This window comes from Myotis myotis, unplaced genomic scaffold, assembly GCF_014108235.1.
Source record: "Myotis myotis isolate mMyoMyo1 unplaced genomic scaffold, mMyoMyo1.p scaffold_m19_p_10, whole genome shotgun sequence".
Taxonomy (NCBI): domain Eukaryota; kingdom Metazoa; phylum Chordata; class Mammalia; order Chiroptera; family Vespertilionidae; genus Myotis; species Myotis myotis.
Window position 1 is genome coordinate 61,187,060 of NW_023416314.1, and position 11,091 is coordinate 61,198,150.

An 11,091-nucleotide genomic window follows, 5' to 3' on the forward strand; every position below is an offset into this window, starting at 1 on the left:
AGGGTAACAGTGATGGTGACCTTAGATATGCCATGCTCAAGAGTATAAACTCGGGTTTACAATAAAACACTACATCTCAACTTCTCTCCATCTCTACATGCAGCCAAATGTACCTCACCTACACAGCACACTCCCTTGTCAGGTTTTAAGATATTAGAAAAGCACATTTAAGTCTTATTAAAGTGAGAAAACATCAACCCTTAGACAAACCCAGATCAGCAGCTACGCCGTCCACTAAAAAGACTGAATTATAGGCATTCCTGGGCTTCTTGGTTCGATGGCACCCCTTTCTCCTCCATCTATGATTGCATCTCAGAAGCCAAGTGAGTGGAATTGAATTGGCATAACCATGATCAGATTTAGTTTTCTAAAATGCAAATCAATAAAAAATGCCCTTCTTTAATTGAAGTAACTTCAAATTTGCAATGCACTTCACCTTGAACAGTGATTCACCAATGTGGGGTGACACTGCTATTGAAATCCTCCCTGTTAGATCCACTCTAACAAGATGACATGGAATCATGCTATTAGCCCTTTGTTCTGCTTTCCTTATATGCGGTTAGGAAATAGGGCAGTGTGGAGGCTCGCTTAAGTGAAATAGCAACTGGGGTGCAAATAAAAATAACCACAGTCTTGTCTGCTGGCAAAATCAATCAGGAGCAAACTTGAGACAAGTTTGCTAAATCAAGGAAGGTTTAGGTATGGAATGGTGTTTCAGCTCTTACAGAAACTACCCCCATTATGCCTTCTGTATGAACTCTTAATAGTCTATGTCAAAGAGCTTTCCCCATGCACCTAAACACGGACCTTTTTATTTAAAAAAAAAAGAGTCATGCTCTTCTTCCTGCCAAAAATGTATTCCAAACTCTCTGAAGGCTGCTTTAAATATGGTCAATGATTATAGGGCAGGCTGAATTCTATTCTCTAGGAGTTGGTTCCTTCTCCCTGTCCGCTATTTTAATTTTGACCAACACCTTTCACCTCCTAAGACAGGTATCATCATGGCTTACAGCAGGACTCTGTTTTGCAGCATAAACACCTTTACACGCTTCCTCCAGGCTGCCAACACCCATCTCAGCCGTGACTACCTCCCCTTCATCAGACCAGCATCCCTTCTTATATGGTTGCATGTTAGAAAGACCCTGTCCTGCATGTGATTTCCCAAACATGACCAGAGTTGTAGAAAAAATGTTTTCATGTAAAAGACATTTCTACTAGGTTAAGATCAGTTAAGAAATCTACCCCAAATTATTTTTGCTCTTTGCTCACTTTTCCCCACTCCTGGCTAAAGATAGAAACACAGTTCTGGGGGTTGGCCCACTGATGTATTTTAGAACAAAAAGCCAAAACAAACAAAGCTGAGAGTATGAGTGTCATAAGGATGCTAACTCATGGTTTCTCAACAGTGACTGCTGAGAGCAATGCATCACCTGTCAGGTTTCATATACACCAGAAGCCTCTCTAATTTGTTTCTCAGTTGACCTCACAAATCAGCTCTTATTCTGAATAAGCACAAACTCAGAGGCTGACATCTCCAAAGGTCACATGGGCGATCACAGTTCCCTTTAGGTGGTGTCTTGAAAGAGTCCCTTTCAAAATTTATAAATATATATTAAAGCCCAGTGACCATTATGTTGGAACGACCAGAATGACCTGTCGGTATGATGTGCACTGACCACCAGGGGGCAGATGCTCAACACAGGAGCTGCCCCCTGGTGGTCAGTGCTTTCCCACAGCGGGAGTGCTGCTCAGCCAGAAGCTGGGCTCTCCGCTGGCAAGTGCAGCAGTGGTGGCAGGTGGCAGCACTAAGGAGAGGTGAGCCAAGTAGGTGGGTGGTAAGGAGCAAGTAGGTGGGTGGTAAGGAGTGGCGAGCCAAGCGGTAAGGAGTGAGCAGGCCGGCGGTTACGACTGAGGGGTCCCAGATTGCAAGAGGACACAGGCCAGGCTGAGGGAAGGCCCCTCCACCCCCGTGCATGAATTTCACGCATCGGGCCTCCAGTTCTTATATAAGTTTTCACCTGAAAGTAAATTTAACATTATATTTACAGTAAAATTCTAATGATCTATAACAGCCCTTGGGGGGGGGGGGGGGGACATTTGACTAAAGCAATTACTCTTGGATTTCTCTGAGGGGCTAGAGCAGTATTAATTGTTCCTTCAACAACATATTTTTTATTTCTTTAACTTTTTATTATCTTTTAGTTCAGTTTACAATAATCATTTGTATCTGTGAAAGAATTTAAATTTATTGAATAAAAGGCTTTGCTTATGATTTATAAAGCAAACTGAAGAATAAGTTGCTGAGTAGGAAGCATTTAGTGAATTAAATAATATAGTTCTGGGGATCTATAATTGATGTACATTTGATTGAAAAAAAAATTATAGGTTACCATAAATATTTATACAACAAATGTAGAAAAATACAAAAAAGTTCAATGTGATGCCAACAGAGTACCTTTTTCCTTGAGCATAAGAGAACCAAATATTGTTAGAATCTAAAGCTGTTAAGTTTATAGAAGTGCAAAACACCAAACAAAAACTATTTATCATTTTCTATTCTTGGCATAAATTTTAATTTTTTCCAATAGAACCAAAACCCCCTGAGCCCCTTTCAGTGTCATCCAAAACTTGAACTTCCTCTATTTCTGGATAAAAAATACGTTCACAAATGAGCTGTGCAATTCGGTCACCATTTTTACTTCAAAATTTTCTTTGCCAAAATTAAATAGTACAACACCAAGATTTCCTCTATAATCTTCATCTATAATACCAGCTCCTACGTCTATAAAGTGTTTTGCAGCCAAGCTGGAACATGGAGCTCCTCTTCCATAGCACCCAGAAGGAAGAGCTACCTGAATGTCAGTTTTCAGAAGGGTTTTCTCCATGTGTGGCATTGTGTAATCATAGGCACTGGACAGGTCGTAGCCGTGCACAGACCCCTTGGTGCGGGAGGTGGCATACTCCCAGAGCCGCACGATGCAGGAGCTGCAGGCTGCCCTCCTCCGCACGCCGGTTGGGGGGCCAGGGACCGCCCGTGGCCATGACTCCCTAGGTACTCTCAACAAAATTTTATTGAGCATCTCCTTTTGTTATTGGAGAAAATTGTGGATGGTATTTCTCCTTTGCTAGTGGGAGTAGGGTTCTTGAGGTGTCACTGGAATAAGTTTTTCTGGAGGCCCCTATAGGAGGATGAAATGTGGTAGAAAGTTTATTTTCATGGAATTATATCCCTCGGTTTCAGAAGTTCCATTTCCCTTAATCCAGCCCTGGGGATTCAGTAGAGCTAGCAGCAAAGCCAGTGTCCAGTTTCCGTTCCATGGTGGAGTTGGGTCCGGTTTAGCATTAGGCTAGTTGCAGCTCATCAGTCTATTGTGTGGGCTCCACATGGCTGTGGTCTATGTGGAAGAATCCAAGAGTGTGAGAGACCCACAAGCCAGGAGCATGGACTCAGAGCATAAGAGGCAAGAGCAACAAGAGAGAATGCCCTTGTTTAGGAGATTAAATATCTCAAAGTTCATGCCCTTGTAGTAGCCATGCCTATGCTGGCCAATGACCTGTTCCCAGGTGTGACTGACAGACAAGTACCTTCCCTATAGCACCTAGACTTTACTGGGCATGTGTGTATTCTTCTCCTGTCCAGTCCCTTACCCTATCAATCTGCGGGTAATAGACCTGGAGAGTGTTAAACTGCAGCCTCCTTACAAGACTGCACAAATGAATGCCTACCAAATTTGGCCTTCCCTTTGCTCCTTTCCAGTTATTCATAACTAGGTTAATTTATAACTTTGTCTCAGGTGTTCATCTTATCACTAAGCAGTAGCAATAATCAAAGACACGGTCCCTGCTCTTAAATAAAAAAGATTGTTGCAGATGTGGACAAAAATGGCCACATACTAAACCTGACAACCTCGGGGGAGGTCTGCATGGTGGGCCTTACAAACTCAGAGACCTAAAGTAACTACATAGGATGGTCTGAAATGAAAACTTCCTAACTAAAAGCGAGTTATGGCAAGAAGTGAAGTACTCAGCCAGCATCTTTCTTGACAAAGGGAAATCTTTACCTTAATTGAGCCTGTCTATTGTCTTTCTGCACATGCAATAACATGTCTTAGAAATGTCAGAGTAATCCCCTTTTTCCAGATCCCTCAGGGCACAACCTCCCACCAGAGCAGGAGACCACAGTACCTTTCTTGTTGCTATCTTGTTCTCCCCATACCATGTCAATGTGCTGTAAATGTTAACTGCTAACCACCAGGCTTAGTCACTCTTCTAAGTGCCTGGGGATGGGATAGGAGGGACTAGGGAGATGGTCCTGGACAGATTGAAGTGTTCCCAGTTCTACATCTGAATACAGCTCACATTTACATAAAAGGCTCTCATACCTGCTATCCCCAGGTGTCCTGATTTGTAAATGTAGTTCCCAGATTCTTCTCCTTGTTCTGGCCTTGTCTATTCTCCAGAAAGACAGGATGTGCTATTCTCTGTTACAATTTCAGTTTCATTAAGGGTTCTTTTGTAGCAAGTAACAGAAAGCATTTCAAGCCAGCTCATAGACAATAATGGGCCGAAGGTAAGGATATTGTCACAAACTACAGGAATCCAGAAAAAAAAGAAGGTAAAGAACAAAGATTTAGCAAAACACAGGGAATTAGTCATATATGGTCTTTCTCAGCAATGAGTCTCTGCTTTCCCATAATATCTTCATGCATGTGGCCCCATAATGGCTGACTTAGCCCATTGTTTTATGGTCTTTCAATGTAAAGGTCCTTCACATACTTGAAAACTTCTATAAGAAATCAGGTTGATTTAGCTCATCTTTTTAAAACCAGGCCACTCAAGTTACCAGCTTAACTGCCCAAGTCATCTATGTCCTCCAAAGGGAAGTTACTCATCTGAGTCTGGGCAGAATGAGATTTTCTAAACAGGGACCAACATAAATCCAGTGTACTGATCCTAGCAGCAATATGCCAGGTGTTTTTAAGATCTTGGGAAATCCATGCTACTCTTACTTATAGAGGATCTTTTCTGTGTTCTATTTAGTGTATTTTAAATGCTTCCACATTCCACATTAGAGGTTATGTAAACTGTTTTATAATTGAGTTGCAGCTGACTAGTAGACAATGTTACACTGAAATTATGTGATATTTTACAGCTGTTTTTTTTTATTCTGTATTTCACAGCTAATAATTTTATTTTCAGAGTATAAACATTTCATAGCCTCCTGAAAAGCTTGTAGGCACATAGGCATGGCCCCAAAACAAACCATACTCTCTGAACAAAGAGGAAGCACTTAAAATTCTTGGTTTGTAGAGAATAAAATAATCTCAGCTGATAAACTCTGGATCAAAGGTATCCTCACCTGTTTACCTGTTTACCTGTCTGCCTGTGAACATGTGCTGATCTATATGAATACACCCTTTGTTTATGTTATCTTCTATGTTGCGTGTAAGCTAATGGGAAAGCTAATTACTAAACTCTGCAAAATGCACCAGAGGCTACTGTGAGAAACGCATGCCAAAAAAAATCTAAAAATAGCTAAGCAATAAATAACCATTTGCAAATGAGAACTGTTCATGCAGTTTTCTAAACAACAGCAGATTTCTTTAAGATATTATGGTTTCCCCTGGTATTTTACTAGGTGTACTAAATCTTCCTTACTCAAAAGCAGATAATTCAAATAAGAGTGCAGCAATATTGACTGGATCCAAATTAAAGTTATTTTGAAGACAATATTGAACCATTGCCTTCATCTTAGAATAGTTTCACACAAGCATATTCTTCTAAGTTAGTTAAAAGCACCACGAGAGTAACTTCTGAGGCAGAGCATCCTATCAATTATTTTATTTTATTTTATTTATTTAATCCTCACCCAGGAATATTTTTCCATTGATTTTCAGAGAGAGTAGAAATATTGATGTGAGAGAAACATTGATTGGTTGCCTCCTGCATGTGCCCCAAACAAAGCCCTGGCCAGGGAGGAGCCTGCAACTGAGGTATGTGCCCTTGACTAGAATCAAACCCAGGACCCTTAGGTCCTCAGGCCAATGTTCTATCCACTGAGCCAAAATGGCTAGGGCCTAGCAATTATTTTAGATTATTACATTCTTAACAATGCAAGGGCCCCTCTTCAAAGTAATATCTTGATTTTCTAGTGTTTCATTTGTTCAGGCTATCTCAGAGGAAAACAAATCCTATATAATAAAAGCCTAATATGCAAATCAACTGAACAGCAGAATGACCTGCGGAACAACTGGTTGGCGGGGGGGGGGGGGGGGGGGGGAGGGTAGGGCTGGTGAGCAGGCGGCGCCAGGCCAGCCAAGGAGGGTGCCAGCGAGCAGAGGGAGGTGACCAGCGGTGGGGGGAGCACAGGACCGGTGAGCGGGCAGCACCAGGCCAGCCAAGGTGGGGGTGATTGGGCCCCCCCCCGACCGCAGAGCCAGGACAGCCAAGGTGGGTGCCAGGGGTTCCCCCCACCCCCGATCGCCCTGCCAGTTGCCCTGCAGAGGGAGGCGACCAATGGGTGTGGCGGCAGGGGGCGGGGCCGGTGAGCGGGCTGCGCCAGGCCAGCCAAGGTGGGTACCAGCGGGCCCTCCCGCTGATCACCCCGCGAGTCACCCCACAGATCAGCCCTGATCGCCGGCCAGGCCTAGGGACCCTAACCATGCACAAATTTCATGCACCGGGCCTCTACTATTAAATAAGGGACTAAACCAGAGATTAAAAGTTCATTGTGGCCTGGGAATATGTTGGAGAAATATTTATATAAGAAAGCCACAGCCGAAACCGGTTTGGCTCAGTGGATAGAGCGTCGGCCTGCGGACTGAAGGGTCCCGGGTTCGATTCCGGTCAAGGGCATGTACCTGGGTTGCGGGCACATCCCCAGTAGGAGATGTGCAGGAGGCAGCTGATCGATGTTTCTCTCTCATCGATGTTTCTAACTCTCTATCTCTCTCCCTTCCTCTCTGTAAAAAATCAATAAAATATATTAAAAAAAAAAAAAGAAAGAAAGAAAGCCACAGAGTTTTCAGAGACAGACTAATTGGAAAACACCAGAGAACTAGGATTCCTAGCAGTGGTGACATGCCAACTTTTACAAACAGTTAAAACAATATTAAATATTAACCACAATTTAAAAATCAACATATGGAGGAGTGGGTTTGATAGGTGATAACCTGAGATGGTTTTTTTCTATCCAGGACCCAATCAAAGTATTTAGTGCAATTTTTCAAGAGATCTTCAATTCATATGGTCTTCTGCCATCACTAAAATATATGTAGTTATTGGTCTGTCCATCTGCTTCAAACTTAGCTCAACAGAGTCCCTGTTCTAATAACATATTTAACGATGCAATTAATTTCTCCTGCTTTAACAGTGCACATCCATCAAGTGATGAACTTTGGCTCTGGTCTTAAGCTTAAAAAAAACTATAGCATACTCTCCTCTTCAACTCAGGGTAAGTTATTAAATATTTTATTCCTGAATTGAATGTAATGTACACAAATAATAATTTAACTTATGATGATATATAGATTTTAGGTTAAGAGCACAGCCTCTAAAATTATCAAATATCCACCCATTTCTAGATGTATGGACTTAAGTTTCTTAAGTTTCCTAAATGTAGTGTTCTCAGTATAAAATGAGAATACTGACTACTTTATAAGGCTGTAGTGAGAATTAGACCAGATAAGTTACATGAAAAACAAAATGCACAGGACATTGAGTAAATAGATGATTTTATTGGAGCTACTCCAATACGGCAAACATTCATTAATGTGGAAAGTCTCAAACAAAAGGCAGAGGGCCTATGGTTTTATAAGGCAGATAAATAAGAAACTCTTCTTGGAATCCTATGGGATCGTTTGGAAAGATGGAGGTATTACCTTGGAATATGCAATAGAATAAAAGTCTATGTGTATATTATACTTAATGCTGATAAATAAAAAACAGCTGTTTTTATTAAATCACAAATATTAAACAAGTCTATTTATCAAAGATTTACCTAAATTATGTGAGCGTGAAATTGTAAAACATTTCTGATTTGGTTTTTGTAAGTAGTTCAATTCCCTTAATTTCTGAATATTCAATTTATATATGCAATAATTTACCTGTAAGCCAATCAGAATACAACTCCTTAAAGAAAAGAGAGTTGGGGAAAATATTATATACTCATACAGTACGAGGCTAAGGCTTGCAATGACAGACATAAATATACAGACAAAGAGAAAGAGAAACTCTATACCTTCAATTCTAAAATTTCAGTCACAGGTCAAGCATAAACACTGAAATGCAAAACTCACTGGTCTATATTAAAGAGCTATTCTCTTCCTAGTGGGCATAAGTTCTTAACTGATTTGCATTCAAACTAGACAAAGAGGAAAGACTGACAAACAAGAATCAATGTTGTCTTTTACCTGACAGAGACAAGATCTCCACAAACCATTAACTGCTTTACAGAAACCACCAAATGGTCAGACCACAAAACAAACAAACAAAAAAGCTGGTACCAGAAATCAAACGTGCATTCAAAAAGTATGAAAATCAAATACTTACAATGGTACCAATGGACAGGAGTCCATAGCATATGACCAGGAGTCAGACTCACCATTGAGTTGCTCATCACTAGTCAGGAAAGGAGCACAAAGGGTTCCAGCAGGTCTCCTTACCTGGGTGGAGTCAACAGAGATCCAAAGGAAGGTCCGGTCCTATCCAAGTTACAGCTCCAAACTGTTCAAGACAAATGCACCAGACAAGAAGATTATTTTATGTAAACTATCACAAGAGTGAGACAGAATATTCATTAATGAGGAATGTCTCAAAGGCCAGGGAAAGGGCCTGTGGGTTTTTAGAGGCAAGTAAGCAAAAAGGTCATCTGGAGTTTATGGGAGTCCTGAGGAAGGATAGAAGTGGGTCTTATCTCAAAATACACCAGCATAGGATGGTCCTTACAGGATGGGAGGATTTCTTAACCATTACTGCTTTCCAGGAGCAGAGGGCTCAGATAAAGTTCAGCATTGTCACACTGTCAGTGTTATAAAATGTTTACTCATATTGGCAACTATTTTTTGGAGAGACCAGTAGATTTAGCAATATACTTTACTAGCTGTATGGGGAAATTACATAATTTCTCTGATTTTTTAATTTTCTTAACAGTTCATTTAATTTTCTTAACAGCTCATAAAAGTAGTGGCTTCTTCATAAAACTGTTGTGAAGATCAAATATGATAAAGATAAAAAATTCTAACACCAGGTTCTCACCTGGTGAGCTCTCATAAACAATGATTAACTATTGTTATCATCACCATTTAAAAATAAATGACTGCCATAAGAAAATAGGTCACTGTTTTCTTCCTAAAACCTACTTAACAATGTAAACATTTCTAGAGCACAGAATTCACTTTTTGATTTGCCAGATTAGTTTGGTAATTTTAAATAAACTTTTGACATTTAACAGAATATTTAAACATTTTTATTATTATTGACATAAAAGAACATTTTAAATTTATTTCTTTAAAATATTCTGGCCTGGTCAGCGTGGCTCAGTGGTTGAGCATCGACCTATGAAACAGGAGGTTATGGTTCCATTCCTGGTCAGGGTACATGCCTGGGTTGCAGGCTCGATCCCCAGTGTGGGGCATGCAAGAGGCAGCCAATCAATGATTCTCTCTCATCATTGATGTTTCTATCTCTCCCTTTCCCTTCCTCTCTGAAATCAATAAAAAATATATTTTAAAAATCTATCTATACTAATAAAAGGGTAATATGCCAATTAGACCAGGTTGATTGGACATCTTCCGGACATCCGACTTCCTTCCGGACAAAGCCACAGTGGTGGGGGATGAGGCAGAGGTGGTTAGGGGCAATCAGGCTGGTAGCAGGAGCAGTTAGGGGATGACCAGGCTGGCAGGGGGGCAATTAGGGGGCAACCAGGCTGGCAGGGGGCCAGTTAGGGGGCTGCCAGGCCAGCAAGGGGGCAGTTAGGAGGCTGCCAGACCAGCAGGGGGCCAGTTAGGGGGCTGCCAGGCCAGCAAGGGGGCAGTTAGGAGGCTGCCAGACCAGCAGGGGGGCAGTTAGGCAGCAGCCAGGCTGGCAGTTAGGGGGCAACCAGGTCAGCAGGGGACTAGTTAGGGGATGATCAGGATGGCAAGCAGAGGCAGTTGGGGGCGATCAAGCAGGCAGGTAGAGTGCTTAGAGGTGATCAGGCAGGCAGGCAGGTGAGTGGTTAGGAGCCAACAGTCCCAAACTGTGAGAGGGATCCCAGATTGCAGAGGGTGCAGGCTGGGCTGAGGTACACCGCCCCTGCCCCCCTGCATGAATTTCATGCACCGGGCCTCTAGTAAATAAATAACAGAAAAAGAAAAGAAAAATTTCTCAGTTCTCTACCACTGAGAAATGCCTGGCTGGTATTTCTCAGTGGTAGAGCATTGGACCTTTTACCAGAGAGTCTCAGGTACCATTCCCAGTCAAGGGTACAGATATGGGTTGCAGATTTGATCCCTGGCCCTGGTCAGTAGCATTGGAAAGGCAACCAATTGATGTTTCTCTTGCTCATCGATGCCTCTCTCTCTCTCTCTCTCTCTCTCTCTCTCTCTCTCTCTCTCTCTCTCCCCCCCCCCTCCTTCCACTCTCTTTAACAAAATCAATGGAAAAAAATATCTTCAGGTGAGGATTAACAACAACAAAAAATTCTGCAATTGTAGAGGAAACATAACACAAATTGTCCTTAAAGAAACTGAATATTTAACAATTAAACTGAAGTCAAAGTTGGAAAAAACTGAATGGTATTTTTCTGGGTTGTGTTAAAATTCTTATTTTTGCTGTTTTCTGGATGAGTTGATATAAACTAGAAAACTGAGGATGTTTTGAGAGAAAACACATTGTTTTTAATCTTGTCATCTTATTTTAATGAGTGAATTAATGGAAATAAAATCTCCAGATCATAGTTTATGTGGACATGGTTCCAGGAAAACAGAAGTTTGTTGTTGAAGAATAGCAAATAAAGCAGTCCTAGAAGTTCTTGAGTGACCCTGTAATTTTCTCCCTCTATTTAGAGCTTGGAGAGGTCTGTCACAGGGTTCAGAGTCTATATCTCAT

General features: G+C 41.5%; 1 pseudogene; it reads right to left on the bottom strand.

Annotated features, from left to right (window-relative positions):
- Window positions 1-2,494: 2,494 nt before the first annotated feature.
- On the bottom strand, window positions 2,495-3,080 carry LOC118665434 (annotated as a pseudogene).
- Window positions 3,081-11,091: the final 8,011 nt, after the last annotated feature.